This window comes from Arachis hypogaea, chromosome 4, assembly GCF_003086295.3.
Source record: "Arachis hypogaea cultivar Tifrunner chromosome 4, arahy.Tifrunner.gnm2.J5K5, whole genome shotgun sequence".
Classification (NCBI taxonomy): Eukaryota; Viridiplantae; Streptophyta; class Magnoliopsida; order Fabales; family Fabaceae; genus Arachis; species Arachis hypogaea.
Window position 1 is genome coordinate 35,062,337 of NC_092039.1, and position 13,233 is coordinate 35,075,569.

A 13,233-nucleotide genomic window follows, 5' to 3' on the forward strand; every position below is an offset into this window, starting at 1 on the left:
TGTAAAATTGGGGGTTTTGAAAGGGTAGCCTTTAGATTAAAAAAAGGATTTTCACATTCATCATTCCAGTTGAACTTGTTTTTCTTTCTCAATGTTTGGAAAAAACAAAAAGACTTAGAAGCTAAACATGACAAAAATCTAGATAGGGCAGCAAGTCTCCCTGTTAGACATTGTACTTCCTTGATTGTTTGTGGGCTTTTCATTTTCAATATTGCTCGGCATTTGTCAGAATTGACTTTTATACCTCGGCTTGTAAGCAGGAATCCTAAAAACTTGCCTCCTTGTACTGCAAAGGCACATTTCTCTGGATTTAGCTACATGTTATAGCATCTAATTTGATTAAAAATTTTAGTGAGGTCGTCAGCATGCTTGTTGCCGAGCTTTGTTTTTGCCACCATGTCATCAACATAGACCTCCATGTTTTGTCCTATATGGTTTGCAAATACCTTATCCATGAGGCGCTGGTAGGTTGCGCGCATGCGTTCTTAAGTCCAAAAGGAATGACTTTATAGCAATAATTACCATATTCAGTTATAAAGGCAGTTTTATTTTTATCCGAAGGTTGAATTAGGATCTGGTTATATTTAGAATATGCATCCATAAAACTTAATGTTGCGTAACTAGAAGCATTATCTACTAAAGAATCAATAGAGGGTAAAGGATAAACATCTTTTGGACATGCTCTGTTGAGATTGGTGAAATTAACACACATGCGTCATTTTACCATTGTGTTTTTTTTTATCATTACCATGTTAGCCAACCATGCTGTGAATCTGATCTCCTGTATGAAGCCGACATTGATGAGTTGTTTTGTTTCCTCAAAGGATGCTTGCTTTTTCTCAATGCCAAGGTTGCGTTTTTTCTGGGCTATAGGTTGAGCAGATGGATTGAGTGCCAACTTGTGAAAAATGATCAAAGGATCAATCCCAGGCATATCAGCATGGGTCCATGCAAATAGATTGGCATGTTGTTGTAAGAATTGTTAAATTGTACTCTTTTCCTCCTGGCTTAGAGCTGTACCTACATAAGTAAATTTGTTAAGGTCGTTAGTGAAATATACTTTTTGTAATTCCTTCGTTGGTGTTGGTCGCTTGATGAATCCGTATTTGATGATGATTTTTTTATTAGAATTGAACGGATTTTATCACATAAACTTGCACTTATTCCCTTGAATAGCATGCTTTTGAATTTTCATTCCAAATTGTGCTTGATTATGAAAACATACTCTTTTGTGCCCAATTTGATATATTTTATTCCAATTACCTTCCATTTGATGCCTTTATCTTGTTTGTGAGTGATTTCAGGTGTATAAGGTGAGAATTGTTTGGAGAAAATGGAAGAAGAGCATGCAAAGTGGAGGAAGCATGAAGAATCAAAGGAGATGAGTTCAGAGACGTGTGCATGCGCACAACCTCTTGTGCGTATGCACAGGAGCCCAAGCAGAGCGCGTGGATCATTTTGAGCGCGTCGTGCGTCCAGCTAAGCATCGCCTAGTGTGCGTGCGCACAGCCTTGTGTGCGTACGCACAGGAGGGAATTTTCGCAAAGTGTGTGGACACACAGGTGTGCGTCCGCACAGGTGTCCGTGCATGACTTTATTAAAGGAGCACGTGACTCGTGATTTGAGGGCTTTGGAGGCCCATTTCTGAAGTCTCTTAGCTCTTATTGGAGGGGGAATGAAGGACACAACATAGCATATCATTAGTATAGTTTAGGAGTAGTAGTAGAGGTTTTTTAGTTTTAGTTTTCTCTAAGTTTTTCATCATCTCTACTAGGGTTTCTTTTAGGGTTTTATATACAAGTTCCATTTCCATTTTTGATCTTGGATTTCGCTAATCTCATTGTAAGTATTCTCTTATTCTTACTCTTTGTAGTTACATTGTCATTACTCTTTCTTCTATTTCAAGTTATAGTTCAATTTCACTTCTCTTTTGCAATTTCAATTTCTTGTTGATGAATTTGATGTTTGATGTTTGTTATATGCTTTCTTATGTTATTCTTGTTGATTGAGATCAATTGTTGCTTTTAGTTTCAAATCTTTTCTCATTTTTCTCATGATTAAGCTTTTTGCCCACCAAGTGTTTTACAAAATGTCCAATATGGTTTTAGGCGAAATTTTTGTCTCTTGGCTTGGGTAAAGTAAGCTATTGGGTTCCTAGAGTTGGAATGTCCAACATTTAGTATCAATTCTTGGATTGTTAATTGTTCTTGTTCCCACTAACGCTAATTTGTTGCTAAAGCAATTAGCAAGCAATTTAGGATTTGTGGGTTAAGAACACTTATGCTCATTTAACTTACCTTCCGATGTGAGGGTTGATCAAGTGAGACTAATCCATCATAATTGTCATAGTTGTGGTTCCAACAAGGAAAGGATCCTTAGCTCACTCCAAGCTAAGACCCATTTCTTATGCTTTCAACCTTTCATACATTGCTATGTTAATCTCTTTTATACTTTACTTGTTCATATTACATAGTCGGTTCTTTAATTTCTTTATTAGTTCAATCATTACAATTTTGCATGTTCTTTTATTGTTTTATATGTTCATTTCTTCATTGACAACCCCTTGATCACTACAATTGGAAATTACACACTCATTGCCCTCAAGTGATTCCTTGGGAGACGACCCGGGAGTCAAATACTCTCGGTTTTAAATTGGTTTTGAGTTATGTCACATCTTGTGAAATTCCAATTTGATCGGTGGCCGATTGTTGGGTTTGGTCTATGCTTGCAATGTTAACCCTCTTTTAGTGTGAAAAAATCCAAACCTATGCAATTTGACCGTCGTCATCGCTCAAGGAACTCGGCTCTTGGATCAAGGTCTGCTAGTGCTGGGAGCTCGTCAGAATTATGGACATTGTTCACTTGGGCTCCTATAGCTCGATTTGGTAATTTGAGACTGATGTTGTAGCATTGACGGGCTTCACGATGGTCACTGTGAACAGTGGCAATATGGTCATCCTACACAGGGAACTCAACACAAAGATGAATTATAGATACTATAGCGCTGAACTTATTTAGAAAAGGTCGACCAAGTATTAAATTGTAAGGACTGAAATAATCAACAAATAAATATTGAACGTCAAAAGTTTTGGATGAAGGATGGTCACTCAATGTGATTTGTAACCACAGAGATATCAATACCGGGACATGTTTACCTGAGAACCCTACCAGGTCTCCAGTAGAGGGTTGGAGTATGTTATTGCTCAGCTTCATTTTCTAGAATGTAGAATAGAATAAAACATCTGCACTGCTTCCAGGATCGAGCAATACTTTTCGTACCAAAAGGTCTCCCAGATGGATAGAAATAAAAATCGGGTCATCCAAATTTGTGGTGTTTGCATTGAAATTGGATGGATGGAATGTCATTTGTGAAAAATGAAAAGGTGGCTGGGTTTCATTTAAACTTCCTTCAACTGAGAACATAGCTCGGTATATACATTTTCAGGTAGAGCTTGAGCCTCCCCCTCCTGCAAAACCTTCAGATATACAATTAATGATTCCTCGTGGGTGGTCAGGATGAGTATGAGGCATTTTCTCCTTATCTCGAGAATATTGTTCTGCAGAGGTGTGGTCGGCAAACGATGTGGTGCATTTTGAATGTGGCCACTGATGTATTTGTCTAAATGGCCTTACTGAGCTAATCGCTCTAACAAATCCTTGGTGATCACACACTCGTCAGTAGTGTGTCCATGCTTTTGGTGGAAGGTGCAATACTTGGAGTTAACCACATTCTTCGTTTCTTGATAATTATTGGCCTTCCATGGAGGCTTGATGAGCTTTCCATTTAGGACCTCTCTAATTATGTCGTCTTTCTTTGTGTTGAACTGCGTATATGAATAATAACAGGGAGTTAACTTAAAGTTCTTCTAGTTATTCTGAGCTTTATCCTCGTCCTTGTTACTGTGGGTTTTTTTTTATTTCTGAGCTTGACAAAGCTCCTTAATCTCCATTTGACCTTTGGCTTTCTCCTTGAACTCGGTGAGTGTTTTTGGTTTTGCTACCGTAATTGCTTCTTGGAATTTTCCTAGCCAAAGTCCGTTTTTGATGGCATGTAGATGCACCTCAGGGGTAAGGTAATTGCTACCTTTGTAAAGCAAGTAATATAGTCTTTTAAGCTTTCATTTTGTCCTTATGTGATTGTATTCAGGTCACCAGGATCATGTAAGTAAATAAAAGATGCAACGAACTGATCTTCAAAAAGTTTTGCCAATTCCTGAAAATGAGAAATAGAATCTTCAGGCAAAGAATAAAACCAATCAAGAGCAGAATCGTCTAAAAAAGTAGGAAAACAACGACATAAAAGAGGCTCAGAAGCACCGTTACAATCATTATAGATCAAAATTTCTTGATGTGCTTTCTTTGGTAGCCCAACCCATCATAAGGAGTTAAGGTCGTTGGCAGAGTGAACCACCTGGGCATTTTAAAGTTCATGACAACAGCAATGAATGGACCGACAACATTGTCCATTCATTCTCATCATTAGCTCGCCCACCTTCTTTGTGCCGCTGAGTTTCAGAAACGTGTGTTGGATCAGATTCGTGTTCCTCATCTTCTACTCGTTCATTATGATCGTCATTATTTTCAATTCGAGCATTGGTCAACTTGACAATTTGATTTGCCATTCTTTGATTTTCTTATGCCATGCACTAATTAGCCTGCTGTAACTCAGTTACCATTCGAAGTAGCTCGGAGGGTGTTGGAGGAGGTTGATCAATGGTGCACGAAATTGCAATCACACTTTTTCAATCCGCACAACTAACCAGCAAGTGCACTGGGTCGTCCAAGTAATACCTTACGTGAGTAAGGGTCGAATCCCACGGAGATTGTTGGTTTGAAGCAAGCTATGTTTATTTTAAAAGAGATAAATTATAATTATCAGTTTGAATTACTAAAAAAATAAAAGAGCGTGAAATAATTACTTGTTGTGCAATAATGGAGAATATGTTGGAGTTTTGGAGATGCTTTGTCTTCTGAATTCCTATAATAAAATATTCAACTCATGCAAAAGTGCAAAGTTCCTTCCATGGCAAGCTCTATGTAGGGTGTCACTGTTGTCAATGGCTATTTCCCATCCTCTCAGTGAAAATGGTCCAAATGCTCTGTCACAGCACCGCTAATCAGCTGCTGGTTCTCGATCATGTTGGAATAGAATCCATTGATTCTTTTGTGTTTGTCATCACGCCCAACACTCGCGAGTTTGAAGCTTGTCACAGTCATCCAATCCCAGAATCCTACTCAGAATACCACAGACAAGGTTTAGACTTTCCGGATTCTCATAAATGCCGCCATCAATTCTAGCTTATACCACGAAGATTCTGGTTAAGGAATCTAAGAGATACTCATTCAATCTGATGTAGAACGGAGGTGGTTGTCAGACACACGTTCATGGATTGAGGAAGGTGATGAGTGTCACGGATCACCACCTTCTCCATAGTTAAGCGCAAATGAACATCTTAGATAGGAACACGCATGTTTGAATGGAAAAACATAAATAATTGCATTAATTCATCGAGACTTTGCAGAGCACCTCACCCCCAACAATGGAGTTTAGAGACTCATGCCGTCAAAGAGTATAAAATTCAGATCTAAAAATATCATGAGGTGCAAAATAAGTCTCTAAAAGTTGTTTAAATACTAAACTAGTAACCTAGGTTTACAGAATATGAGTAAACTAAGATAATTGGTGCAGAAATCCACTTCTGGGGCCCACTTGGTGTGTGCTGGGGCTGAGACTTAAGCTTCTCACGTGCCTGGGCTGTTTCTGGAGTTGAACGCCAGGTTGTAATGTGTTTTTGGCGTTGAACTCCAACTTGTAACCTGTTTCTGGCGCTGGACGCCAGACTGCAACATGGAACTGGCGTTGAACACCAGTTTACGTCATCTATCTTCGCGCAAAGTATGAACTATTATATATTGCTAGAAAGACCTGGATGTCTACTTTCTAACCCAATTGAGAACGTGCCAATTGGACTTCTGCAGCTCCAAAAAATCCATTCCGAGTGCAGAGAGGTCAGAATCCAACAGCATCAGTAGTCCTTTTTCAGCCTAAATCAGATTTTTGCTCAGCTCCCTCAATTTCAGCCAGAAAATACCTAAAATCATAGAAAACCACACAAACTCATAGTAAAGTCCAGAAATGTGATTTTTGTTTAAAAACTAATAAAATTCTATTAAAAACTAATTAGAACATGCTAAAATCTATATGAAATTACCCCCAAAAAGCATATAAAATATCCGCTCATCACAACACCAAACTTAAACTGTTGCTTGTCCCCAAGCAACTAGATAAATAAAATAAGATAAAAAGAAATTAAGAAGCAATAATATCTCAGAGTTTTAAGTGAAGCTCAGATTCTAATTTAGATCAGCGGGGCTAGTAGCTTTTTGTTTCTGAACAGTTTTGGCATCTCACTATATCCGTTGAAATTCAGAATGATTGGCATCCATAGGAACTCAGAATTCAGATAGTATTATTGATTCTCTTAGTTTAGTATGTTGATTCTTGAACACAGCTACTTTATGAGTCTTGGCCATGGCCCTAAGCACTTTGTTTTCCAGTATTACCACCGGATACATAAATGCCACAGACACATAATTGGGTGAACCTTTTCAGATTGTGACTTAGCTTTGCTAAAGTTCCCAATTAGAGGTGTCCAGAGTTCTTAAGCACACTCTTTTGCCTTGGATCACGACTTTAACCACTCAGTCTCAAGCTTTTCACTTGGACCTGCATGCCACAAGCACATGGTTAGGGACAGCTTGATTTAGCCGCTTAGGCCTGGTTTTATTTCCTTGGGCCCTCCTATCCATTGATGCTCAAAGCCTTGGATCCTTTTCACTCTTGCCTTTTGGTTTAAAGGCTATTGGCTTTTTCTACCTCTTTTGCTTTTTTTTTGCAAATTACTGACTTTTCATTTTTTTTTCTTTTGCCAGCTTGTTTTTCACTGTTTTTTCTTGCTTCAAGAATCAATTTTATGATTTTTTAGATCATCAATAACATTTCTCTTGTTCATCATTCTTTCAGGAGCCAACAATTTTAACATTCATAAAGTTCAATATAAAAATATGCACTGTTCAGGCATTCATTCAGAAGACAAAAAGTATTGCCACCACATATAAATAATTAGAATTTTCCTTATTAAGTTTGATGATGATGAGAAAAATAAATTATAGCTTAATTGGAGATAAAATCAAAATAGAGATTCTAATTACTACTACTAATATATAACTTCTAAGGCAAATTCATAATAAGAACAGTTATCACAGAGTTAAGGCAAAGATTAGGACTCAACAACCTTTATTTTGGGAAGTGTGTGTTCCTCTAGTCTGTGGGGTGCTTGATCCTTCAAGAGATAATTTCTGACGCTTCAGTTCTTTCAAGTCACATCCTTGCTCTTCCTGTTCCCTTAGGTGCCATGATCTTGATGAGTTTTAGCTCAGTGATCATGGCAAATCACACCAAACTTAGAGGTTTGCTTGTCCTCAAGCAAAAGAAAGGAAAGGAGAGGAATAGAGGGAGAGGCAATTTCGAAATTCAAAAGATATGATGAGTTGAAAAACATATGAGAAGAAATTAAAAAGGATTTGAAAAAGAGTTGGATTGGATTGGAAAAAGATTTGTGTTCATGGATTAAGATACATTTGATATTTTTGAAAAAAAAAGTTTTTTAGAAATTAGGATTAAAATTTTTGGAATTAAAGGATGAAAATTTGTAACATGTTTATGCAAGAAATCATGAATTGAAATGTAGAAAATTAAAAAAATGTGAAGAAATAACGAATTTACCTCCTCCCCACCATCCTGGCGTTAAACGCCCAAACGCTGCATGTTTTGGGCGTTTAACGCCCATGTGCAGCTTCTCTTGGGCGTTCAACGCCCAGGTGTTGCTTCTTTCTGGTGTTGAACGCCAGGAACTCTTTTGTCACTGGGCATTTTTCTGAACGCCCAGGATGCTACAAATCTGGCGTTGAACGCCCAGAAGGTGCTTCTTTCTGGTGTTCAACGCCCAGAAGATGCTCCTTTCTGGCGTTTAACGCCCAGATGGCTATCCTTACTGGCGTTGAACGCCCAGTAGGTGCTTCTTTTGGGCGTTCACGCCCAAAACAACTTTTACTGGCTTTTTCGCACCAGTGAGCTTCCTTTTTTTTGCTGTTTTATCCTCTGATTCCTTCTGTAACTCTGTGAACTTAAGCATTTGCTATTTTACCTTTGAAGATACTTGACATATACCTGTAAAAATTAATTAATTAACAAATATGCTTTGTAAATGGCTGGGTTGCCTCCCAGCAAGCGCTTCTTTATTGTCTTTAGCTGGACTATTATTGAGCTTTAGTTAAGTCTCAGTTTTGAGCATTCTTGCTCAAAATTGCTTTCAAGATAATGTTTGACTCTCTATCCATTAACAATGAACTTTTTATTAGAATCATTATCCTGGAGCTCTACGTATCCATATGGTGACACACTTGTAATCACATATGGTCCTCTCCACTGGGATTTCAATTTTCCGGGAAATAATCTGAGCCTAGAATTAAATAGCAGAACTTTCTGCCCTGGCTCAAAGACTCTGGATGACAATTTCTTATCATGCCATCTTTTTGCTTTCTCTTTGTAAATTTTTGCATTATCGAAAGCCTTGAGTCTAAATTCCTCTAGCTCATTTAACTGGAGCAATCATTTTTCTCCAGCTAACTTGGCATCAAGGTTCAGGAATTTGGTTGCCCAGTAGGCCTTATGTTCCAGTTCCACTGGCAAGTGACATGCCTTTCCATACACAAGCTGGTATGGAGAGGTCCCTATAGGGGTCTTGAATGATGTTCTGTATGCCCACAGAGCATCATCCAAGCTTCTTGCCCAATCCCTTCTATGGTTAATCACAGTCCGTTCCAGAATTATTTTACCCCAGAATATAAGTGTTTGAGTATGATGGTGGGAAAGGCCCCATGAAGTCAATACCCCATACATCAAACAACTCAATCTCCAAGATCCCTTGTTGAGGCATGGCATAACTGTGAGGCAGATTGCCAGATCTTTGGCAACTGTCACAATTAAGTACAAACACTTGGGAATCTTTATAAAGAGTAGGCCAGTAGAAGCTGCATTGGAGGACTCTTGTGGCTGTTCGCTCACTTCCAAAATGTCCTCCATACTGTGATCCATGGCAGTACTAGAGGATCTTCTGTGCTTCTTCTTTAGGCACACATCTACGGATTACTCCGTTTGCACATCTCTTGAAGAGATATGGTTCATCCCAAAGATAGTACTTTGCATCCGTGATCAGCTTCTTTGATTGCTGCCTACTGTACTCTTTGGGTATGAATCTCACTGCCTTGTAGTTTGCAATGTCTGCAAACCATGACACTTCCTGGATGGCAAAGAGTTGCTCATCCGGAAAGTTTTCAAAGATCTCAGTAAGAGGGAGGGACGCCCCTTCTACTGGTTCTATTCAGGACAGGTGATCTGCTACTTGATTCTCTGTCCCTTTTTTGTCTCTTATTTCTATATCAAACTCTTGCAGAAGCAACACCCATCTTATGAGTCTGGGTTTTGAATCCTGATTTGTGAGTAGATATTTAAGAGCAGCATGGTCAGTGTACACAATCACTTTTGATCCTACTAAATAGGATCTGAACTTGTCAATGGCGTAAACCACTGCAAGTAGCTCTTTTTTTGTGGTTATGTAATTCTTCTGTGCGTCATTTAGAACATGACTGGCATAGTAAATGACGTGTAGAAGCTTGTCATGCCTTTGTCCCAACACTGCACCAATGGCATTATCACTAGCATCACACATCAGTTCAAAAGGTAATGTCCAGTCTGGTGCAGAGATGATTGGTGCTGTGACCAGCTTAGCTTTCAGAGTCTCAGATGCCTGCAAACACTCCTTATCAAAGATAAATGGCATGTCAGCAGCTAGCAGATTACTTAGAGGTTTGGCAATTTTTGAAAAATCCTTTGTAAACCTCCTACAGAATCCTGCATGCCCCAGAAAGCTTCTGACTGCTTTAACATTGGCAGGTGGTGGTAATTTTTCAATTACCTCTACCTTAGCTTGATCCACCTCTATTCCCTTGTTCGAAATTTTGTGCCCAAGGACAATTCCTTCAGTCACCATAAAGTGACATTTTTCCCAATTTAAAACCAGGTTAGTCTCTTGGCACCTCTTTAGAACAAGTGCTAGATGGTCAAGACAGGAGCTGAATGAGTCTCCAAATACTGAAAATTCATCCATGAAGACTTCCAGAAATTTTTCCACCATATTAGAGAAAATAGAGAGCATGCACCTTTGAAAGGTTGCATGTGCATTGCACAGGCCAAATGGCATCCTTCTGTATGTAAATACTCCGGATGGACATGTGAATGCTATTTTCTCTTGATCTTGGGGATCTACTGCAATTTGATTATAACCTAAATATCCATCCAGGAAGCAGTAGTATTCATGACCTGCTAGTCTTTCTAGCATCTGGTCTATGAATGGTAAAGGAAAATGATCCTTTCTGTTAGCTGTATTGAGCCTTTTGTAATCAATACACATACGCCACCCTGCAACTATTCTTGTAGGAACCAGTTCATTTTTTTCATTATGGACTACTGTCATGCCGCCTTTCTTAGGGACAACTTGGACAGGGCTTACCCAGGGGTTATCAGAAATGGGATAAATAATCCCAGCCTCTAGTAATTTAGTGACCTCCTTTTGCACCACCTCCTTCATGGCTGGATTCAGCCGCCTTTGTGGTTGAACCACTGGCTTAGCGTCACCCTCCAATAAAATCTTGTGCATGCATCTGGCTGGGCTAATGCCCTTAAGATCACCGATAGACCACCCAAGAGCTGTCTTGTGTGTCTTTAGCACTTGAATTAGTGCTTCCTCTTCCTGTGGCTCTAAGGTAGAGCTTATGATTACAGGAAAAGTATCACCTTCTCCCAGAAATGCATATTTCAGGGATAGTGGTAATGGTTTGAGCTCAGGTTCAGGAGGTTTATCCTCTTCCTGAGGGATTTTCAGAGGTTCTATTATTCTCTCTGATTCCTTCAAATCAGGCTGAACATCTTTAAAGATATCCTCCAGCTCTGATTCGAGACTCTCAGCCATATTGACTTCTTTTACGAGAGAGTCAATAATATCAATGCTCATGCAGTCATTTTGGGTGTCTGGATACTGCATGGCTTTGACAACATTCAACTTGAACTCATCCACATTGACTCTCAGGGTTACTTCCCCTTTTTGAACATCAATGAGGGTTCGGCCAGTTGCTAGGAAAGATCTTCCCAGAATGAGAGTTGCACTTTTATACTCCTTCATTTCCAGCACCACAAAGTCAGTGGGAAAGGCAAATGGCCAAACCTTGACAATCATGTCTTCAATCACGCCTGATGGGTATTTAATAGAGCCATCAGCAAGTTGGAGACATATTCGGGTTGGTTTAACTTCATCAGTCAACCTAAGCTTTTTTATAGTAGCTGCAGGTATTAGGTTAATACTTGCCCCAAGATCACATAGAGCTTGCTTGGTACAAGTACCTTCTAATGTGCATGGTATCATAAAGCTTCTCGGATCTTTAAGCTTCTCAGGTAAGCTTTTCAGAATGACTGCATTGCATTCTTCAGTGAGGTAAACTTTTTCAGTTTCCCTCCAATCCTTCTTATGACTTAAGATCTCTTTCATGAACTTAGCATAAGAGGGTATTTACTCAAGTGCCTCTGTAAACAGAATCTTTATTTCAAGAGTCCTGAGATAGTCTGCAAAGCGGGCAAATTGCTTATCCTGTTCCGCTTGGCGGAGTTTCTGAAGATAAGGTATTTTGGCTTTTTATTCCTCAACCTTAGTTGCTGCAGATTTATTGCCTACAGATGTGGGTTGAGAAGCCTTTTTAGATGGGTTATTATCAGCACTTGTATGTGTCTGATCCCCCATTGGCATTTGAATGCCAGGGGTGGAAGCTGGAGTGGCGTTAGACGCTAACTCCTTACTTGTTTCTGGCGTCTGAACGCCAGAACTGTGCTCCCTTTGGGCATTCAACTCCAAATCATTGCTTGTTTCTGGCGTTGAACGCCAGGACTGAGCATGGTTTGGGCGTTCAACGCCAGCTTTCCACCCATTCTCTGGCGTTTGAGCGCCAGGATTATTCCTCTCTGGGCTCTTACTGTCCTCATAGGGATTTTGAGTAGTTTGCTCATTTCTTGGCTTCCTACTGTCTTGAAGTGAGGTATTTAATATTTTCCCACTTCTTAATTGAACTACTTGGCACTCTTCTGTTATTTGTTTTGATAATTGCTGTTCTGTTTGCTTCAATTGCACTTCCATATTCATATTAGCCATTCTTGTTTCTTGTAATATCTCTTTGAATTCGGCTAACTGTTTTGTTAGAAAATCCAATTGCTGATTGAATTCTGTAACTTGTTCTGCAGGATTCATTTCAGCAGTTACTGTTTCAGCCTCTTCTTTCATAGAAGGTTAACTGCTTAGGTACAAATGCTGATTTCTGGAAACTATATCAATGAGCTCTTGAGCTTCTTCTATTGTCTTTCGCATGTGTATAGATCCACCAGCTGAGTGGTCTAGAGAAATCTGGGCTCTTTCTGTAAGCCCATAGTAGAAGATGTCTAACTGCACCCACTCTGAAAATATTTCAGAGGGGCATTTTCTTAGCATCTCTCTATATCTCTCCCAGGCATCATAAAGGGATTCATTATCTCCTTGTTTGAAGCCTTGGATGCTTAGCCTTAGCTGTGTCATCCGTTTTGGAGGAAAATAGTGATTCAGGAATTTTTCTGACAGCTGTTTTCATGTCCTTATGCTGTCCTTAGGTTGGTTATTTAACCACCTCTTAGCTTGGTCCTTTACAGCAAATAGAAACAATAATAATCTGTAGACATCCTGATCTACTTCCTTATCATGTACCGTGTCTGCAATTTGTAAAAATTGTGCCAGAAACTCTATAAGTTCTTCCTGTGGAAGACCAGAATACTGGCAACTTTGCTGCACTATGATGATGAGCTGAGGATTCAACTCAAAACTACTGACTCGGAGGGTATACAGATACTACTCCCATATGAAGTAGTAGTGGGGTTAGCATATGACCCCAGAGTCCTTCTAGACTGTTCATTTCCACTTAGTTCCATGATGGAGCAAGGGAGATGATATGGATGTAAATATTATTTATTTTATTATATATAAAAATTTATTTTCGAAATAATAAAATAAAATAAAATAAGATAAAATAAAAACAAAATAA